General features: G+C 39.3%; 1 long non-coding RNA gene across 1 annotated transcript; it reads left to right on the top strand.

Moving 5' to 3' along the window:
- The first annotated feature begins 2,120 nt into the window (after positions 1 to 2,120).
- LOC134297531 (uncharacterized) lies at positions 2,121 to 20,507 on the top strand. Its single transcript, XR_010004300.1, has 4 exons — positions 2,121 to 2,511; positions 2,608 to 16,579; positions 18,129 to 18,162; positions 19,951 to 20,507. It is a non-coding gene; the product is annotated as an uncharacterized LOC134297531 (long non-coding RNA).
- The last annotated feature ends 530 nt before the right edge of the window (positions 20,508 to 21,037 follow it).

Genomic DNA, 21,037 nt, shown 5'->3' with positions numbered 1-21,037 from the left:
ATTAGGGCCAGCTAACACCTCCCAAGAAAGGATTCTTACAGAAAGGAAGCTGAGAAGGAACTGAAGCAGTGTGTATTACTGAAGTCATTATTATTACTATCATTACTATTATTACTATTATTGTGTTACTGTGAACTGTGAAAATGAATACAATCTAGCTCCAAATATTCAAAAAATCTAAAATCAGAATATATAAATATAATAAATATAATAAAACAGAACAATACAATCTGTAAAATCAGAACACTAAATAAAGGACAACACTCTGAAAACAGGCGAATTCCAGACAGGAAACAATCAGGGCCAGCTAACACCTCCCAACAAAGTATTCCCATCACCAAAGTCTGGCAAATTCTGTTTTCTCGTGGCCACAGACTTTTTTTTTTACTGTGTTTGCTCAACCACTGCATATGGGCACTTCTTCATCTACACAGACAGTAGAAGCACATAAAATATTGCAAAGAACACCACTCTGAAAACAAGGGAATTCCAGACAGGAAACAATCAGGGCCAGCTAACACCTCCCAACAAAAAATTCACTCAGGGAGGAAGCAGCCAGGCTTTAAAGCTGCAAGGCCATTACATGCTAATCATTTTGCCTAATTGCAGAGTCATACTTCCCTCCAACAGACAAAAAAACCCAATCAGAAATATTGTATATTCACAACCTTTAGGAAATAGTATCCCCTGATGGCGCAGCGTGTTAAAGCGCTGAGCTGCTGAACTTCTGGACTGAAAGGTCTCAGGTTTGAATTGGAGGAGCGGAGAGAGCCCCCACTGTTAGCCCCAGCTTCTGCCAATCCTAAAGTTCAAAAACATGCAAATGAGAGTAGATGAATAGGTACTGCTCTGGCGGAAAGGTAATAGCGCTCCATGCAGTCATGCCACATGACCTTGGAGGAGTCTACGGACAATGCCGGCTCTTCGGCTTAGAAATGGAGATGAGCCCCAACCCCCAGAATCAAACACGACTTGACTTAATATCAGGGGAAAACCTTTACCCTTTACCTTAACTACCACCAATTCCTCAATACTTTATTTCCCATACCACCGGGCACAGCTAGTGTGTGTGTGTGTGTGTGTGTGTGTGTGTGTGTGTATATATATATATGACTTTTAAGTTTCCACTGAAGAAGTTAAAAGCAGAAACTTCCCATATTCATAGCTTGAACAACTTTTATATCCCAATATCAAATTTGTCTAATTCTTCTTTGTTAGGAATCGTTTTAACCTTTTCTTTTTTTTCTGATTGTTTTTTGAACAATGTGTTTGCTGTTTCTGCCTGTCTTTCCAGAAATACCTAACACTGCCATGATGATAATTTCTGCACATACGTATAATTTTAAATGAAGATAATGAAAAATTAGTTGCTCAAAACCTACTTAAAGGAAATGAATTGCTGAATATCAGTAGTACTAGAGAACAGAGCTAATAAGCCTTTGAAAGGTAAATATATATTATGTATTAATATAATTTTCCTAAATTATATTAGGTTTCATTCATTGATTTATCAAATAGCTCCACCTAATGGGATTAACAAGAATATACCCACCAAGAAGGCTGTTTGCTTATGACCATATTTAGATCTAGTCCATGCATTGCATATAAATCTGATTTATGCTGTAGGGATGTATAAAGATGAAGTCAGACTTGTCACTAACCATAGTGCTCCCTTGCCAGTGATGACACTGACCCATTTATTTAAGGTTTACATTTTATCAAAATGGGCACAAACAGTAGAAATTGATTATCTGTCATTAAATTCAGTAAATGAATGGCAGAAACTAGAATCTAGGTAAGAGCAATAAGCTAGTGTTTTCTGACCCAAGCTCCTTGATGCAAAAATAAACAAGGAAAGCAAAATACAGCTTTACTGATACTTGGAAAGAGGACAACAGCCAAAAGCTACTATTTTCCCCCTTTTATCTCATTTTACCTCAGAGAAAATGAGGCCCCATCTATGCTGCCATATAATCCAGATTATCAAAGCAGATATTCCACATTATGTTCTTTGAACTGAATTATATGAGTCTATACTGCCAGATAATCCAATTCAGGACAGATAATCTGGAGTTTATATATCAGTATAGAAGGGGCTTCACAGGAAAGAGGGAGAGGAAGGTGCAATATCTTGCCCTTCCCAGTTTGCTCAAGCAAAAGCAAACTGCTGCAGTTCTCCTAGATTGTGTCCCTCTTCATATATCACTCTTGCTGTCTTTGACCATTCTTTTACGTTGTTTGACCACACATTTCCCAGTTTTCATCTATGAAACACTGGCATGAACAAGGAAGTGACTCAAAAGTTGACCCCTAGTCACCTTTTGTTGGAAAAAGAGGCTTCTTCTGGACCTAAAATGGGTCAAAACTGTGCTGAAGATGCTCTCATGCTCTCTAGGTGGCACTGGGAGAATTTGGGTACAAAGTCAGAGGATTAACTCCCCCCCCCCCCTTCCAGTCCCATGGAGCAAATGTGGCTGCCCACGTCTAACAATTGACCACCTTGGAATTATGGTAAATATTTTCATTTTAATAAGCCATGGCATAATTTTCTAAGCAACAACAGATGTTGAGATCTATGTAAATTATTTTCTCACAATTCCTACACAGGATGTTCTGCTCGGAAAATTACATTTCAGGGATGGATTCAGCAGCACAACTCACATGTTATCCATTCCTTCTCTGCCTTCTTTTGAACATCCAAAGCAGGTTTTTGATTGTATCTCAGTCTAAGCACAGGTGAGACTTACAAGTCCTTGCTCCATATTACATTATGATTATGTTAACATATCTACTGACATAACAGATTGTTTTTGCAATTGTGAAAGGAAAGTATGAACTAGCCACCTTTCCCAGTTTGGTTCAAAGCTTCTGAAAGGTATGAAGTTCTCTTACAAAAGGGCTATAAGGACCAAAAATTAGAGCTGTAATAAGTAAAGCCATAAATAGATATGAGGTCTGAATCATACCTTATTGTAAGAGCAAGACTAATATTTGAAAATGAAACCATGTTGGCAGACACTGTGTGCAGAGTGGAAAATAAGAACTCTAGGTTCTAATTTGATGACAACTCATTGCGGCTGTCCTCAAAACACACACCCAGGAAAGGTCCAAAAATTCACGTGGCTGTATTGATCTATCTCTGTGTGTCTACATCAGAACAAGATATATACACATAGAAAGTGAGCAGTACATAACAAATACCTACTTTATTAGGTTCATTGCCTAGATCAAAGAAAAGTGAGATGGTATGGTCGTTAGCATCTTGAAATTCACTTACTGCAGGGAAAAAATGTGTGGCCCTTCATATATGTTTGAACTTTAACTCCCAGTATTCCTGACCTTTGAAAATACCCACTAGGGTTTCTGGGAGCTGCAGGTCAACAATATCAGGAGGATCAATAGTTCCCATCCATGAGTTAGAGAGACTAGACACCAACAAAGGGAAGCACACCGTGTCCCTGAAGTGTGTAAATCCACCAATTCCGGAATTTCCAGGAGTTTTTTCCCCTCAACCCCAGAGATAACCAAAATAGAAAGGCAGAAATGTGTCCTAGGACCTTATCAGACGGGCAGGGGTAACGTGGGAGACAGCCGGGAAATCATGAGGTAGCAGAGGGAACCATCAGGCTCTGTTCCCTCCCACTGGGGTCTGTGGACTTCCTTTCCCTGTAGTTTCCCCTTATGTTCCTGCTTCCTCTTCGGTTCCTCTTCCTTCCTTCAATGGGGAGTCAGGTGTACGTTTTATTGATTCGGAGGATACAAAATTGTTTTCAAAGCTAGAAAGTTTAATTTTCTGATAATGGCAATTTGAGGATCATCCTTGGGGACTCCTGGGATTGCAAACTTTTGTTTATGTTTAGAAAAAATGTTGTGATGGCTAAGCATTAGAAATAATAATAACATCTCATAAATCAAAATCAAAAGTGGTCATTTTCATCAAAAGCAAGTCAAATGTAACCCTTAATATATCATATGATCCCCACAAAATTGATACACTTTGAGACTTTAGAGAAATGTGAAGTGTCTATAAATAACTCTAATAAAATATAGTAGGAGATCAAGCAGTATAATCTGCATGAAAGCATTTTCGCTGCAAGGATATATTTATCTTTGCTGGTTTACTCCATCAGTCCTTTTTTTAAAAAAAAAAAAACCTCTTGTAATATCATTGATTTTCATGCACCATATCTTAGAATCGTAGTATTATAGAATAACAGAGTTGGAAGAGACCACATGAGCCATCTAGTCCAACCCCTGCCATGCAGGAAAACCACAATCAATGCAGCCCCAAGAGATGGCCATCCAGCCTCTGTTTAAAAGCCTCCAAGGAAGGGAGATTAGGCAAGCACCCACCCTGTTAGCCTTTAGGAAAAATTTAAAAACTTGGCTTTTCCAATGTGCTTTTGGAGAATGAATATTTTTCCCAATGATAGGACCCGTTTGAGTGACTTTCACTATATCTGATGCTCTTTATTTTGTTCCATCAGTTGAAATAACTTGTGTTTTTCCCATCCCAAATCTCTTGCTAAATATAGCACTTTACACTTTTACCTCATCCATTGAGTTTACAATATACACTCCTTGCACTTTGGCCCAGTTCGTTTTGCCAATGCTTGTTCTAATTTTATATTACGTCAAATTATATTATTGTTACTATTTTGTTTTACTATGTTATTGTGTATAATTATCTGATTACTTTGATGTTTTTTTTTAATTTTCTGACGAGATGTATTAAGTATGTATTTTATTCTGTTTTTATTGTAACTATCAGGGCTTGGCCCCATGTTAGCTGCCCCGAGTGCCTTTGAGGAGACTTCTACCACATTCCAAGGGAGCTCTTACAGTCAGTTCTTCCTATTTAGGTAGAATCTCCTTTCGTGTAATTTGAAACCATTGCTCTGAGCCCTATGACCTCTTCACACAGGGCATTTTAGCCCCATTTTGCCACTTTTAATAGCAACTCAGACGAGGCCTACCATGCACCACCACATGATACATGGCAGGTCCCGCCCACATTCCTCCTAAAGTGGAGGGGAACCGCCGAAAGGCTCTTCCTCCACCACTACGCCTCCACCATTGGAGCTACCCACATTTTCTTCCCCTTTTCCCCCCGTATGACAGGAGGAAGGGTCGGGCAAAGCGCATTGCTGTGCGTTGCCACTCTTTCTCCCAACTGATGGGACAGGGACAGGGTGCCAATGTACCTTGTCTCACCCCCCATCATATGATGGAGGAATGAGGGAGGGTGTGCGGGGTGCCACAAGCCACCCTGCACACTTTCCCTTTTGCCGGCAACTGCCTGCAAAACAGCCTGACAGGGCCATGTGAAGAGGTTCCCAGTTTCCAGGACAGAAGAAAACAAGTCCGTTCCTCTTCCTTATGACATTCTTTCACATATTTATATATGGTTATATCTCCTCTCAACCTTCACTTCTGTAGGCTAAACATAAGCAGCTCTTTAAGATGCTGCTCATAGGGCCTGGTCTCCAAACCTTTGATCATTTTAGTTGCCCTCCTCTGGACGCCTTACAACTTGTCAATATCTCTTTTAAACTTGTTGAACAAACATGTACTGATTTTGGATTACTTTTTCTTTTGTACAGCAAAAAGTTCACATTCAGTTTGACATCTGGATGTTCTAGAAGTGTTGCCCCAACTAATAAAATTATGTTGGGAATACCTAGAAAGCAAGAATACTTTAACAATGAAGACAGAATGCAAAGCTCTAGGAAGGATGTCTATAGAGGAATTAAACCATTTTATGTTTTTTCTAAGCTTTCCGTTCCCCTCCCAACCTTTCTTCCTCATATTTATGATAGAGAGTCATTTTCAAAATGCTTGGACTTGCTTATCTAATTTCAGACCCTTTTGTTACGGAAATTAGGAGACATGTATAATTATAACAGAAAGAAACTAACAGAAAGAAAACGTTTAGCCTGTTCCATTAAGATCACCAGGATAGTCCCAAGGCCCCAGGATGCTTCATCTTCAAAAGCAGTTTGAAAACCAGTTTCATGAGACAAAAGTCCCATCAGAACTTAATTCCATGAAATAGGCTATTGCCTCTAAGCAAATAGGCTGCAGGAGTATAGCCTTACATATATTTAGAGTGCAATCCTATGCTTATATGAAAGTAAGTTATTACCACTTATTGTTGACTATACATACATGGGATTGTGCTGATAATATCTCAATATGACTGCTTATTAGAGGTAAAATATTATCAGCATTCTGCCTTTCTTGGCTAATATAGTCCCCTCTCATTTGAATTATCTGGGTGAAGACCATCAGGGGGCACTAGAGAGAAGGATAGTCCATTTTATGCAGGTGGAGGGTGGGTTGAAGGAAGAACCATTTCCCTCTGCTTTCCTGTTATTCCCCCAGTCATGTTCCCAATGTGGAAACACCTCTCATTTATGAAATGGGAAGTGGGGAGGGGGAATAATCAGAGAAAACAGGAAAAAGGATTTTCCTCCTTCAACTCCCCCCCCCCCCATAAAATGGACCATCCTTCTCTCTCTGGTGGCCTCCACCCTGATAATGGAACAGTACTGAAATGTGCACACAATCTGTTTAGAGGGGGAAATACTCTAATTTACATTTTTCTGACCATTTTGGTAGAAGAGCAATGTGCAAGTATAAAAGAACTTTAAAGCTTTTATACTTTGCAGCCAGGAAAATCTACAGAAATGGCTATATACTGATATATTCATAATCCTTGTGAATTAAAATTGAATTTAGGTTTATATAACTGACCTTCCAGTAAAACTGTGGGCACATCTACACATACACTTATTTCAGGGCTGATACAGGCTGCCACAAAGGTGATAGGAAGTCCCTACCAGCCACTGCTGACGAACATAGTTCAGCGCTGCAGGGCAACCACTCTCACTGCCACACCCCCGCCATGTTGTGGTGGCCTCTGACCATGACATAGGACCTACCTATTCCCTATCAGTTGCCCTGATCTTAGCCAGAGAAATTGGGTGCTGAGGAAAGGAGGAGACAAGGAAATTCCCTCTCCTCCCATTGCTTTCCCAATGTTTCCCATTGCCCCAGCTGACATCAGAGCAAGCAGCAGGAAACAGCTTGTCATGTGACATTTCCAGAGACATGTCCCATGGTCCTTTCTGTAATGCAGGGCAAAGCTGCATTACTGAATGGTGGCCTTATACTGTGTTACTATTGATCTGCCCCTTGTGACATTTGGCTGATCGTAATCTACATTAACCTAAGTGATCATTGTAGAAGGGGCCCATATTAAAGTCCACTGCAAGAGCAGCATTTTATGCTTCAATACCTTCTCATGTTTTAAAACATTTAAAGAGCCAGGCTGTGGCGCATCTGGTTAGTAGCCAGCTGTAATAAATTACTACTAACCAAGAGGTCATGAATTCGAAGCCAGCCCGGTAGGATTGAACGCCCAACCATTAAAAATAGCCCAGCTCGTTGTTGACCTAAGCAACTCAGAAGATAGTTGCATCTATCAAGTAGGAGGCTAATTTAACTATTTTACGACACCATAAAAATCATCCAGCAGCGTGTGGAAGAATGAGGAAGTAATCCATCAAGGACTCTGTGTCACAGTGGATGATGAAGCAGCACCTCTCCTGTGGTCAGAATCAAGCATACTCTCATGAAGCTGGAAGCTGGAAAATGGTAAATTGCTTCTGTGTCTTTGTCTCCGTCTGTATATCATATGGCATTGAATGTTTGCCACGTAAATGTACATTATGATCCACCCTGAGTCCCTCCAGGGTTGAGAAAGGCGGGGTAGAAATGTCGTAAATAAATAAATAAAATAAATAATATTTGTCTCTTTGACGACATTCTGATATTGCTTCACTGTGCATGGTTTTCATGTGTGAAATGCTGGAGGTTAGGGTTAGGGTAGACAAACTGAATCTGTTCGTGAATACTAAGCCAACTTTTAACATAAATTCCAATGATTTAAAAGAATTCACTCTAGTTGGGACTAGCAATAAAAATTTGACCCGATAGCTTTCTATGAGACAGAATAGGTTTCCTTTTTTTGGTTTATTTTTATTCACTTTTTATAAGTGTCATGCCTTTTTCAGATCTATGGAACTCCCTCCAGAGCAAAATTAAAGCAACCCCCTCCCTCCTGACCTTCAGGAAGAAAATAAAAATGTGGTTATGGGGCCAGGCTTTTGGATAGTAAGTTCTAGTGCAATAAGAGAATATGGAATAGTGATATGACAAATGGAATGGCCTTGGATCATGATTTTGGATGGCATGATTTTAATACAGTAATTGATTTTAATATTGATATGTTTTAATTTTTTTGGTTTTAATGCATTTGTTTATTCTACTGTATGTATGTTTATGGCATCAAATTACTGCCTATCTGTAAGGCCACTCTGAGTCCCATTTGGGGTGAAAAGGGTGGGATATAAATGAAGTAAGTAAATAAATAAATAAAAAGTCTTCTTACAGTTCAAAAATTTCATGTGGGTAATGTTTTTCGTGGTCCTGTTTTAGCCTTTTGATATAACTCTTCTTGCTCCTGCTCCTTGTTTACATAATTCATTCTTTTAATGAATTATCTTCTTCTGTAGGCTTCCATCCTGCAATTGCTGATTTTTCACCATGACATTCCAAGTAAAAATGTTCAGTATTACTCATTTCACAGTTTCAATGTGTTATTTGTGAAATCGCTAATAGATATAAGAATTGTAAGAAAGGTCTCAAGGAAATAAATTTGGTATTTTCTATAGTGAGCAGAAGGTCAAGCACACAACTAGAAATACCTAATTATTTCTGAAATGTGCTGGGTAATATCATTCCTCATCTCAATAATCCTGTGGGTGGGTGGGAAGCCCTTAATATTTATCTCACTTGTGATGTTAAATAGGATCAACTGAGGTGGGGGTGAAGTTAAAGCATCCCCTCCATCCAGTGATTTCCAGCAAGGTCACTGGGATAGAGATACATTTTTACCTCACTCACTAATGCAACAGTGAACAATTTTTGATATCCTGTGCCTTTCACTTGCAGGTAGGATTAAATATTCAACAACTTGCTAAACCCAGGATTCATTTGAAATTGAAATCAACTTACTTATCGATTATTTTTCAATAGTAGGCAAAAGGGATAGATTTACAAAAAATGTGATTATGATCATGAGATTATTTTGAAACTTTGAAAATGGACTAGTTTATAGGTCTATTGATAGTATTCTAGCAATTATATAAAAATATTGCCTCAGTATCCAAAGATATTACAATACAAGATTGAAAAAGCTACTTACCTCATAATCCATGACTTGTAACCTTGCCAGAGACATTTATTATTATTTTACTATGTACTGTAGTTTTATATGGTGTGTTAAAATTTTTGTATCTGTGATTTATATTTATTTGAATTTTTGTATTATCTGAGATTCATACTGCATTGAATTGCTGCTGAGTGTTGGCTGCTCTGAGTCCCTCAATGAGGGAGAGAGGGTGGGGTATAAAACAAAGTAAATTATTAAAATAAATTTCTTGAGAAAAAAAGAGGTTTATGGGATTTTCATGTCTATGTCAAATGAGAGGAGAAAGATCACATAGCTAGTTCCTGTTGGTTTTCCCTCCAGTTGATTTCTATATGTGGAGCTTGTTTCCAAAAAGTACCAGATCTATTGGAACAAATTTTACAGAAATTGAAAAAAGTATCCTAAGGATATACATTCTTTTGCTATAAAATACTATTTTCCAAGCCCTCTACCAAAGTGATTTGATACATTTTGATCGTTTTAATCTGTACATAATATTCTATTTCTAGTCAACAACATGCTGCCATCTATAACTCATGTTTCATATATTTTGGGGAATTAAGTACTTATTGGAAACAAACTTCACATATGTATTCAAGTATTTTTGCTGCCCTGCTTGTTAAGGTCACTGCTTACCTATATAAAGATACTATTGTTATACTATGGTAATAATGGCTGCTGATATATGACCTCATCACACCCACCACATTCAGTGTCCTTGAACGCTTTCAGCCTGTTTGGGGGATGGAGCCCCATGCCAGCCACCATGCGATTAACACAACAGGGGGTGGAAGCATCCTTGGATGCTTCCCTCACAACATGGGAAGCATCCAAGGGCGGGAAGCATCCTCTGAAGGGTGATGCTTCCCATCACTCATGGGAAGCATCACCCTTCTGATGCTTCCCATGAGTGATGGGGAAAGTGTTGCCAAGAGGGAGCTGCGCATGAGATGACGGATTTACCCTGCTGCCCCACTCTTTCCCAGGTGAAGCAGGACACTTTGCCTGGCCTTTGTGATAAGGTCACATGTCCCGCACATGAAAATTAGCTTTAAGATCTCTTATTTATCATAGAGAGTATACATAGAACTGAGGTTTAAAAAGACTGTTTAGCAGTTATAAATTGCCAAAATATTGTTAGACTCCCTTTCTCATAATTTCTCAATCACTTGTCTGTGGTTGATGAGAGAAACGGTCCAGGCGGGCCTCATGATGGAAGGATAGTTTCATACAAATGTTCCCATAAATCTTTTGTGTGTGGTTAATGCTACATTTTTAATTTATTTTGGGAGATTTTCTCAGTCTGTAAGAAGGGTCAACAAAATTGGACATGGTAAATACTAATTGACCATATGAATCTTAAAATGAGGGGAAATTTTTCAAAGAAACCACAGGTCTGGATCGCTGGCCAACACACATTTGGGTACCTCAAATGTTAGATCTGTTACTGGGTATATTTGACCTGCTAATTTCAAAACATGGCACAAGGTTCCTGTATCAGCTCTAGTTTTTAAGATACAGAACATATGGCCATCTGCACACCCATAGAAAACCATGATAACCCCTACGAAACAATAGATGATGTGGTCTACCAAATGCTATTTGAATCAGTGCTCTAAATGCTATGAAAAAAATGAAAAGATATGGTCTATCCAATGCTATTTTCTGAGGCCCCTTCTACACTACCATATAACATCCAGATAATCTGCTTTGAACTGGATTATCTTGCAGTGTAGACTCATATAATCCAATTCAAAGCAGATAATGTGGATTATCCACTTTGATAATCTGGATTATATGGCAGTGTAGATAATCCTAATATCCTTTATGAGGTTCACATTTTCATTTTTCAAAATAGACAAAACCAGCAAAAAACAAAATCAGGTTTATTTTTGAAAAAAAAATGTGTTTTTGATTAGAATGGTAGGGAAAAAAAATTAAAGACAGTGCCAAAACCCACATTGAAATGGATTAAAGTAACCAACTTCAGCACAGGTTACAGTCCCCATCTCCTTCCACAACCTCAGGATTTCCCGCTCGGGGTGTCTACATGCTATCCCAATTGAAGAAGAGGAAATGATACCTGAGGAGATGAGAAAGGTGAGAAGGAAAGTCCTTCCATGCCCCATCCCTGTCTCCTTTCCTGTCATTTCCTGGATGATGCAAGGAAATGCTCCATAGTGGCCAGGGGAATTTCAGTAAGTTATAGGGGATAAATTTGAAGCTTGGGGGAGGGGGTGGTTGCCTTCCCACTCCTCACAGAAAAAAGATGGCTGTGCAGACTTACCCCCAGGGCTGCGGAATCTGTCCTGAGAATTAGTCCCCATAGGCCCAATAACTCATTAGACCCAGGCCTTTTAGGAAGGTTCGGATCTAATGGGGTATTTAATAAATATTGAATAAACCAACGAAAACTTGGTTTATTTTGAATTAATTCACTAAGACAGGTTTGAGCCTAACTGGATGGGCCCACAGATAGTATACTGGAAACAGAGGTGGAAAAAGATTGCTAAGTAAAATGTGTTTTTGATGGGAATGGTAGAAATATTTTGAAATTGCTCACAGACAGTGTACTGAGAATTGAGGTTGAAAAATATTGCTTAACAGCCAGATATTTGGATGTTTACACCAAGCAACAACATAACACACTTGTATGAACTGAGCATGAACTGATGAATTTTATTGAACAAAGAAGAGGTGATCCATTCTTCCTCCTAAGTAAGCCCATCTTTGAACTCCTCCTAAGTTACAAATCAAAGGACGTTTGCAACAACCCAGGAGGAAGGTAGTGCAGGGCACCACAATTAAAGAGAGATGTTGACAAGCTGGAAAGTGTCCAGAGGAGGGTGACTAAAATGATTAAGGGTCTGGAGAACAAGCCCTATGAGAAGTGGCTTAAAGAGCTGGACATGTTTAGCCTGCAGAAGAGAAGGCTGAGAGGAGACGTGATAGCCACGTATAAATATATGAGGGGAAGTCATAGAAAGGAGGGAGCAAGTTTGTTTTCTGTTGCCCTGGAGACTAGGACGCGGAACAATAGCTTCAAACTACAGGAAAGAAGATTCCACCTGAACATTAGGAAGAACTTCCTCACTGTCAGAGCTGTTCGGCATTGGAACTCTCTGCCCCAGAGTGTGGTGGAGGCTCCTTTGGAGGCTTTTAAGCAGAGGCTGGATGGCCATTTGTCGGGGGTGCTTCGAATGTGACTTTCCTGCTTCTTGGTAGGGGGTTGGACTGGATGGCCCATGAATCAACTCTATGATTCTATGATTCTAAGGCAAAAAACTCAAGAGCCAATTTGGGGTCAACGGGGAAAAATTCCTTCTTGGCTCCAATTCAATAGAGAAAAACTAAGACATCCTCCTTAGCTATTTGACATCAGCCATGAGAATTGTATTTGCAAGGTATTGGAGATCAGAAGAAATCACAACAAGTAAAGAGTGGCTGACAAAAATGGTAGAGATCATGAAAATGGATAAATTAACACAAGAACTGTCATATAGTCAGAACAAAATCAGAAAAGAAACAAACTGGTCACATCTGATAAATTGCATGAAACAAGAAAAGATGAAAAATCTTAATATAAACAAGAATAAATTAACCAGAAAGAAAACACGGTCCCTTGGAGTCAATGAAAATAAAAACAACAAATAATAATTAAGACAACTTTCAAGCCAGGCCCACGAGGAAGAGGAAGATTTCTGAAAATACCCTTTACCCCCTTTCCCACGCTACTCCTCCCCCCATACCCACACCACTTCCCTATACCCCACTAGCCTTTCCCCATGCTTTAGCCTTTTCTTTTAACCCTTTTCACTTTGGAAATAAATTGAAAAATGAAAAAAATCAGATCCCAAGTGCAGCATTTTTCCGAATGAAGGAGAGTGTGTGTGAGGATCAAGACATCCATAGGGATATCAAGTGCTTGTTTATAAAGCTATTGTTCACCCAACACTGTTGTATGCCTGCAAAACGTGGACTGTCTACAGACTCAACTCCTGGAATGATTCCATCAGTATTGCCTCCGAAAAATCCTGGAAACCTCTTGGGAAGACAGGCAGATAAATGTCAGCGTGTTGGAAAAAGCAAAGATTACCTGCATTGAAGTGGTGCTCCTACGTCATCAACTCCGCTGGACTGGCCACATTGTCCAAATGCCCGATCACCATCTCCCAAAGCAGTTACTATTCCCCCAAGTCAAGAACTGAATATGGAATGTTGGTGGACAGGAAAAAAGATTTAAAGATGGGCTTAAAGCTAACCTTAAAAACTGGCATAGACATTGAGAACTGGGAAACCCTGGCCCTTGAGCGCTCTAACTGGAGATCCGCTGTGACCAGCAGTGTTCTAGAAGAGGCATGAATGGAGAGCGAAAGGGAGAAATGTGCCAAGAGGAAGGTGTGTCAAGCCAACCATGACTGGGACCGCCTTCCACCTAGAAACCGATGCCCCTACTGTGGAAGAACACGCGGGTCAAGAATAGGGCTCCACAGTCACCTACATATCCACCGCCAAGACATGAAACTTGGAAGGCCATCATACTCAGACAATGAGGGATCACCTAAGTACGTACGAAAGTACTCATTGATAATGCATGATAATATTATGACAAAAAACACCTTTTGTTGGGATTATCTCACAACATTGGGCTTCTTCCACAATGTATTTGAATTGGCCCCTTTCATTTAGTATAAAAAGCTCCCGGTTTTCAGTCCAAAAAGTAGCAAGAAATTTGGTTGGGGAGAAAAGGGAAATTAAAAAGACCTGGGAAGATCTTTTGAAATTAGTGATCTTAATCTGAAACTATACCAGATATGTGGAGTTTTAGCAACCTGAATTCTTCATCATTTCAACTTTTAGAAACTGAAGTCCAGAAAATTTGCAGGGCCAAAGGTGGAGAAATCTTGTTCAAAATTTGGGACATTACAGATTATTGGGAAGTATTAAATCGAACATTATATAAAATGACATATATAACAATTACAACAATAAAAATTGAGGACCTGGGGTGGTGGAGGAAGGAAGTGACCCACAGATCTGATTTGTTTTCCATTCCTTCCCTGTCTCTACTTTTGAACTATTCACACTCACACACACTCATTTATTTCAATCAGTGACCAGCCATAGAGGAAAAAATACTGATTATGTAATACATATTTTGGGTTTGTTTGTCCTGTGTATTCTAAAACATGACACTAGTTTTCTTGTATCAGCACTAGTTTTTGAGATAGTGAACATATGACATCTACAAGCCACCACCTACACACCCATAGAAACCATGATTGTCTCTATGAAACAATAGATGATGTGGTCTATCCAATACTATTTAGGAATCAGTGCTCCAAATACTCCCAGGAACAGACCTAAAAAACCAAGGCACCAACATTTTGTTTTTGGTTTGGCTGTGTATTGGGTGCAGAGATCTGAGAGTGCAAAAATCTTAATTACTTCTGCTAGAATAAAGTTTTCCATGGTCCTAAAAATGCTGCAGAACTTAGTTTTAAATAATCCTAATATCCGTGATAAGGTTCCCCTTTTCATTTTCATTTTACAAGAGGGTGGTGCTAAATATTTCCTCACCAGAGACAAAATCAGGCTCTTTTTGAAAAATGTGTTTTTTATGGGAATGGGAGAAATATTTTGAAATTGCTATACTTAGAAGCGAGGTTGAAAAAGATTGCTTAGCAGCCAGATATTTTATTTGTCTTTGGACCTTTACGTTAGGCAACAACACAACACATTTGTATGAATTGAGCATGAATTGATGAACTTTATTGAACAAAGAAGAGGTGATCCATTCTTCCTCCTGGGAAAACCCATCTTTTAACTCCCCCTGAGTTGCAAATCAAAGGACATTTGCAACAATCCAGGAGGAAGGCAATGCAGAGAAGGCAAAAAACCCGTTTCCACCCAGAGCCAATTTGGGGTCAACGGGGAAAAATTCCTTCTCGGCTCCAATTCAGGCAACCAGCTGCAGCCTACATTGCCAGGTTAAAAGATGGGAACGTTGAAAAATGATCCATTGTGGAGCCCTGGGTTCCTCTTGCATTCATGGTTGGCTTCCTCTCTCCAGGAAACTGCTTTGTTTTGACGATAGGATAGGTCTTCAGCTTTGTCTCTTGATTCAGTTTCAGCCAGTTTGGAGGCCCAAGTGAGGCTGGAATCCATCTTCCTCCCTCCCTTCCTCCCTCCCTCTTTCCATCCTTCCTTTCTTCTCCCTCTCGCCCTCTCTCCTTCCTTCCTGTCTTCCTCTGGTGCCTTATCGTTCCTAACCTGGAATGGGGGGATGGATCCCATGCAAACTGATGTCTCTTCTGCCCAGTGATTTCCAGCTTTAGCCCAATGGGGCTCATCCTGAAGGCATGGGATCCCGATAAAATAAGCTGAAGCCCTGCAGTTTGGACTATGACGCCCTGGGGAGACATAGTCTAAAAAGCAGCCTTATCCCAGCTGGGGACATACTTACCTGCTCTTTGAAGGAAGGCACCAGAAATACATTCCTGAATGGCTGAAAGGGACAAGTAGCAAAAAAATTTCCAGAGTAGTTATGCTGTCTGACATCCCAGCAAAAAAGTAAATGTAAACCCATAAACACAGTTTTTATATATACATGGCTATATTATGACCTCTGGAGGAGTCTATTGTGATGTTGGCACATTGATGTGTTTATAAGAGAGGTAGGTATCTTGCTTATATCTCAAAGCTCCTGTGCTGATGATAATCTTTAGAATTCCTTTTCAGAATTTTTTGAGACTTGTTTAAGAGAGGAAAATGAGAACTAAATAAATGCAATGATAATGATAATTAAAATATATGGATGTGTTGTGATTTCAGATTATTTTTATTGTTGTTGTTGCTGTTGTCATCGCCATCTTTATATGTATCAAACCTTTTTTCCACTGAACTCAAGGCAGCCAACAATAATAAGACACAAGGAAAAAGAATTCAAAAACAAGGGAAATGCCTACATACATGAATGCAAAATGTTTTTTAACAAGATGAATATATTCTGGATATATTCCAAGTGTAAGAATCATTTTTATGCACACATGACTGTAGTATAATCTCAGGAGGAGTCTATTGTGATGCTGATACAATGATGTGTTTATGTGGGAGAGGTAGGTTTCTTGCTTATATTTGAAAGCTCCTGTGCTGATGAATATATTTGAGTCTTGTAAAAGAGAGGAAAGTGAGATCTACATAAAAGCAATGCTAATGATTTGTTTTGATTTCAGATTATCATCATCATCATCATCATCATCATCTTTATATTTATCCCACCTTTCTTTCACTGGACTCAAGGTAACTAACATTGACAAGACACAAGGAAATAGAATTCAAAAACAAGGGAAATGCCTACACAAATAAATGCAAAATGTTTTTTAAAGTATTCACATTTATTTGTAGCATTCGGCATTTTATGGAGTTTATCGCACTGATCAAAAACAACATTAGTGGCTATGATATATACATTCCATTATATCCTGTATCAATCAGTGTAGAATACAGCCGTTATTGTGATTAATATTCTTAACTCTGCAAAGCACAACAAAATATTTCTAGGGATGGATTTCAGTGTAATAATGTTCTGTGAGAAATGTGATGTTCCTGTTTGAAAGCACAGTACAACTTCTGTTTCCTTGGGGATGCATTCCCAAACTTTTTGAGGATGTGCAAAATTGCAGGTAATAGTGAATTCTTTTGAAATGACAGACTTCTGGTCAAAGAATATCATAGATTCATGCTGGAGGAACAAAAAAATTATCGAGCAAGGACTTTTTTTGGTCAGATTGTACTTGTAGTGTGGTTTTATTAGGCTGAAATACTGGAAGGGAAGACTAGACTCAGCCTTAGTGTAAGTGTGCTGGTACAGCTGTACCAGAACCTTCTATTTTACTTTATTGCTGCAAATGTTTGCAGCCATAGGACAGGCCACCTGTCAATCACCATTAAGTTTGGTTCCGCCCCCTGTTCAGGACTCTGGGAGGGGAGGAGCCATTTTTAAGTTAGTCTCTCTTGGGAAGCTCAGCTGTAGGACATACACCAGCTCGTCCCGTAAAAGGCTTCCTATTTCATGACCACCGGGGATAAAGAACACCAGGGTTAAAGTATACCAGGGATATTGACCGTCCCAGGATACAGAACAACAGCACAGAAACATCTGAAAGCCTCAGCTGGTAGGTCCACTCAACAACCAGATGCACTTGGGAGTTGGCAGTGGGTCCCAGACCAGCTAGGCCCAGATAATAGATAGCCTGGGAGGGGTTATAAGAGGGTTTTCACCGTTATTCAAAAGCCTATCGCCTGTCCTGTGGGACAAGACTCCTTGAAGATTTATTATTTGTTCGTCAATAAAGACTTGGTTATTTCTTTAAAGACTTCAAGGCCATCTTTTCAGGAAAATTCCTCGACGACCCTTCTTTAGGCCCCTGGCTTCCTGCTGGGCGTAAAGCGTATGTCCTATATAACAGTCAGTCAGTCACAGGCCCAGCGCGTGACAGAACAGTAAGAGTGAAATATACATTTTGATAAATCAGGATTGCTAATTATCATGATATGTCAAACAAATGAAATTCATTAGCCAGGAAACGATGACTACATAATAACGAGTGAACTTGATTTTAAAAGACATGGATCCAGATCTCTGAGCCTGGAAATTTTACTTTTTTGGACAGTAACTCTCAGAATCTCCCAACCAATATGACGATGCTGCATGTGGGCTTACTAAAGTTACATTTCCAACAAAGAAACTTTCCTTAGCTTTGCCTAATCCAAATATTTTAATGCTTCAATAATTGCAGTTCTGGGTTTGTGGTTAGTATTAAGTTGTGGTTATTATACTCTTTTTCAGGCTCAGCCTTAATGGCACAAATACGACACTACAGGTCAGTAGTTACTTATTTTGTTGGTACTATTGACATAAGAAGTCTGTAAAACAGAGGTATCAAGTGCATTTTCATTGAGGGCTGCATCAGCTTTATATTTGCCTTCAAAGACCTTACATCCATAGACAGCAAAACTGTGGATACAAAGGGCCAACTATATATATTTGTTTTACATAATGATCAGTGCTCTTTACCCCATTTGGATCCCCAGATGTTATTGAACGACAGTTCCCATAACATTTGATTATGTCCACTGGGGATAATGGGATTTGCAACTTTTGGGTTTGAAGTTGGGGAAAGGTTAAAGGAAATTTTAAAGTCAAACACCATGTCCACAAAAAATGACGTTGTGGGTCAGATTTGGTCTGTATACGAACCTGGATTAGATAGCAGTATAGAAGGGGACGGGGTTATATCGCAGTGTAGAAAGGGCTTGGGTTCCTCCAAGGAGCTGGTTATGTCGTTTTGCAGCTAGCTCTGGGGAAATGGCCAGATACTTCTGGGACTGAATCTATACTGCCATATAATCCAGATTGTCAAAGTAGATAATCCACATCATTAGCTCTGAACTGGATTATATAAGTTTACACTACAATATAATCTAGTTCAAAGCAGATAATCTGGATTTTATATAGCAATTAAGACCTCTTCTGCACTGCCATATATAATCCAGATTATTTGCTTTGGACTGGATTACATGGCAGTGTCGACTGTAATCCAGTTCAAAGCAAATAATGTGTATTATCTACTTTGATGATCTGGAATATATGACAATGTAGAAGGAGCCGTAGATCCAGCCTGTGATCCCTTTACAGAATGGCTAGTGTTTGTGTTTTGATTGCTGTGGAAGGAGGAAGAAAATAACAGCTTCCGCAGTAGACATACACAGGCATAAGGTTGACTTTTAGGATGACAGCCATAGACACTATGAAGAAGTAAATGGTCAACAAAATAAATTTAAACTCTCTATCAGAAAACCTGTAATAAGTATCTGTCTTGAAAAAAATATGTGGATATATGGCAGTACATTAGTCTTACAGACAAATGTGAAAATTCCATTTTTTTTTTCATTTCATCTTGAAATATATCAACTTGCTGCACTATCAGAGAATACCATTTTTGAAAAAAAAAATACTGCTTGAAAGTTATTGTGGAGATGTGGTTAGAACAAGGATGGCAAATTCTCACTGAGGATTGTCTGTACTCTACAGACAATCAAAATTGTTTCAAAATTGACTTATGGTTTGCCTACTGCAAAATACACCATGTAAAACGAACTCTAAGCACCACACTAATGGAATAAAAATGCCTTCAGCAATAGCATAGTCTGCATAATGTTCAAAATCCTGCACATTTGGAGGAGAGGAGGGTATTCAAATGTAACTAATACATAAACATAATGGGATTAATAATTTAAACAATACCTTGTTTTATTTTTTTTTAATGTATAATGTATTTATTAATTACTTCTACTGGTTTCCTGATTCTTGAGAATCAGTGTGGTATATTGATTTGGGTATTGCACTAGGACTCTGTGGCCCCTTCTACATTGCCATATAAAATCCAGATTATCCGCTTTGATTTGGATTATATGGCAGTGTAGAAGGGGCCTGAGAAACCAGAATTTGAATCCCCATTTGCCCAGTGTAAAACAGTTTTGACATGTGTGATAATGTGTTTTGTGTTGCTTTGAGTAGGGAAGTAAGAAGAAAAGCTTTTTGTTTAATATTAAACATCAATTGTTTTTGATGAAAGAATGGGTATACATTTTCCATGTTTTTTTCATAGCCTTTCTTTTGTTGAAGACTCTCTGCACGTCATATGCACAGTAGGTTAAACCCTTGTGCGGGCAGGACTGATGACTTGAAGGTTGGGCTGCTGACCTGAAGGTTGCAGGTTCGAATCCAACCTGAGGAGAGTGCGGGTGAGCTCCTTCTGTCAGCTCCAGCTCCATTCGGGGACATGAGAGAAACCTCTCACAAGGATGGTGAAACATCAAAACATCCGTGCGTCCCCTGGGCAATGTTCTTGCAGACAGCCAATTCTCTCACACTAGAAGTGACTTGCAGTTTCTCAAGTTGCTCTTGACACAAAAAAATGCAGTAGGGCAAAATTTATTTCCTGTTGTGCAAATTCCTGTTTATTATTTTGTTTATGTTTGGCTTGGTACTTTGATATGGCCTAAGGGCTAATCAATAAAATGTTCTTCTACAACAACAACAAAGTTTGCAGATGGATATTACAACGGGCTGAAAATGTTCAGGATATTGAGTCAGATCTAAAGGCCACTCTGTGTCTTCTGGGGCATATATGGGAACTAGAAATCCAGAAGATTGGGTTTAAAATCTTACTGGGATCTTTGTTTTGGTCCTATGATATAACTCACAAATTTTGGTGACTGTGATCAAGCCTATCAAAGTCTGTAGCCTAGCTGACTGAAGGACACACTAGTCTTTTAACTTGGTAAACATTTTCAATTCAACAATCAAAAGCAGCTTTTTACATGCTAGTATCCAGCAAGTGTGGGCCCTTCCAGATAGGCAAAACATCCAGGAGGAATTGGGATTTTAAATTCCTCTTCCTCTTAGGATGGAGGCCACCCAGCTGGCCCTGGGATTATGCAGAGACAGGGGTGTCCTGTTACTCACCCCTGCTGATCTGAAATCAGCAAACTGCCAGCCCCACCTCCCTTTTCTCCCATTTCCCCCTGCACTTACCGGGAGAAGACGACAAGGCTTGAAGCCTCTCTTTTTCCCTCCGTCCCCGTATCCTTTGGAAGAGCCAAAAGAGGGTTTTGGGCAGAGGGAATTCTGCTCCAAGACTCCCTGTTGGATCTTCCAGAGAGAAGGAAGTGAGGCAAAGGCTTCAGGGCTGC

The sequence above is a fragment of the Anolis carolinensis genome, chromosome 3, assembly GCF_035594765.1.
Source record: "Anolis carolinensis isolate JA03-04 chromosome 3, rAnoCar3.1.pri, whole genome shotgun sequence".
Taxonomy (NCBI): Eukaryota; Metazoa; Chordata; class Lepidosauria; order Squamata; family Dactyloidae; genus Anolis; species Anolis carolinensis.
Note: the sequence above shows the minus strand (reverse complement) of the source record. Positions and strands in the feature narration are given on the sequence as shown.